We start from the raw sequence: 1983 nt of genomic DNA on the forward strand, positions 1-1983 counted from the left end.
AATCATTTAAAATTCAAGATTCTTTGCGTCTAATGGGTACCAGAGTTAAGTTCTGTGAGTGCTAGGATGAACAAATTGAGCACTCTTAGATTTGCCAACATTTAACAGGCTCCTCTTACTAATTCCTTTTTAAATAAATGTGAGTATACAAAGGTAACCTAAATTGTAATGTATATCTACAAATATCTGTTTTTCTCAGTTAAGGGTATCTGCAAGACACAGCAAATCATTTATAATCTGTGTCAGATATAAATAAAACAAAAGTAAATGAAGTCAGTTTTTTTCTCAGCTGGATCTAGTTTCTTATTTGACTTTTTAATGACACACATAAAATACTGCTTTATATAGTATTGTTCCACACTATAGAAACTCCCATAATAAGTTTAAAATACCTTCTAAAAAAATGCCAACTTCATCTTTAATCTGAAAGAAATCTGACTGTCCAAATAGATCTGTTAATATGTGACATATGAATGTATTATGTACTGTGTAAAAACTTATAAGATATTTTAAAAGGTTTTTAAAATACTCATGTGCTCACTTTGTGCTATAACTTCTAACATTTTGTCTCTGTGGTGGTGACTTACTTGCAAGAAATGAGAGGCGGCAGGGTGCAGGTGCAGACTGTGGTTGGATGGGTCGGCTAACCCCAGGGTCCTTTGAACTGATTTAGGCCACTTGCCTTGATCTCAGATTCACTGTCGCCATGGCCAGTCAGTTGCAGATCTAGCAGCTGCTGAAGGCTGAGAAGAGGGCTACTGAGAAGGTGTCGGAGGCCCACAAGCAAAACAACAAGAGGCTGAAGCAGGCCAAGGAAGCACTTCAGGCTGAAATTGAACAGTGCTACCCGCGGAGAAAGAGGGTTCAAGGCTAAGGAAGCTGCAGCAATGGGATCTCACGGCACTTGCAGCACTGAAGTGGATAAGGAGACCCAGAATAAAATGGCCATCCTCCAGACCTACTTCCAGCAGAACAGGGAAGAAGTCTTGAACAACCTCTTGGCCTTTGTCTGTGACATCCAGCCAGAAATCCATGAAAACTACTGCCTAGATGGATAGGAGAAGAGAAGCACCTGTTCCATGGATTGGCATTTTAGACGCCCTTGTGGAATAAAAAGGTCTAGCAAAGTTCTAGATATATTCTTACGAGAAAGATGGTGGAACCCTCATGACCTAATCACCTCTTAAAGGTACCTCTAACTACTTTTACAATGACAATTAAATTTTACCATGAGTTTTGGAGGGGATATTCAAACCATATCATATTTCCAACCCATGGCCTAGGCCTGACTTAGAGATCTGTGTGGTCTGAGAGCTTCTCATCAGCTGGTTGGCCCAGCATGCCCGAACCCCAGCTCCACTGAGCAGCTCCAGGAGTCAGTGAGGTCACCTTCCATCCAAATGCTCGTTCGAGCCTGTCTCTGAACGGTTCGTTCCTTCTGAGATTCAGAGGATGCGGGTCATCGTGGCTCCAGAAATGTTGAGCAAACAGTCTTTCCTACAGTGGAATGTGACTGTGCCTGTGACTTCTCAGTGTGCAGAGGATACTCAGCATCCGGCTCTCTCCCCCGGTTTGTCAGGCCCGTGATTACCACCCTTTCCTTCATCCCAAGTGCATCTGATTCTCATGCCAAGACTTCAGTGAACTTAGGAACACACAAGGAGGATGACATTAAAATGAACAATTTCCACTTCATAATAGTGGCAGAAGGTCAGAGATCTTCAGGGTAGTTGTGTCCCCACTCCTGGGATTCAGGAAGCAACTCTAGGGACATCTTGCACTAGTCTGGCCCTCCCCTTTCTCCCTTCTCTGTACAGGTGAGAGAAGGAGACTATGCAGAGAACGGTTATGTCATTGTTGCTTCAGCCCTGATCTTTTTCTCCACATCCTAATACAGATTAATGTCTTTTAGTTGCTGTTAAGTTTCTTTGCTCATCCCTTGTCATTTGTATAATGTAAATGATTTATAAAAATTAATGAAAA

The 1983-nt window shown here is 42.1% G+C and overlaps 1 pseudogene; it reads left to right on the plus strand.

Moving 5' to 3' along the window:
• The first annotated feature begins 706 nt into the window (after nt 1-706).
• On the plus strand, nt 707-1554 carry LOC116546603 (annotated as a pseudogene).
• The last annotated feature ends 429 nt before the right edge of the window (nt 1555-1983 follow it).

The sequence above is a fragment of the Sapajus apella genome, unplaced genomic scaffold (genome assembly GCF_009761245.1).
Source record: "Sapajus apella isolate SASKATOON/1434 unplaced genomic scaffold, GSC_monkey_1.0 scaffold1096, whole genome shotgun sequence".
Lineage (NCBI taxonomy): Eukaryota > Metazoa > Chordata > Mammalia > Primates > Cebidae > Sapajus > Sapajus apella.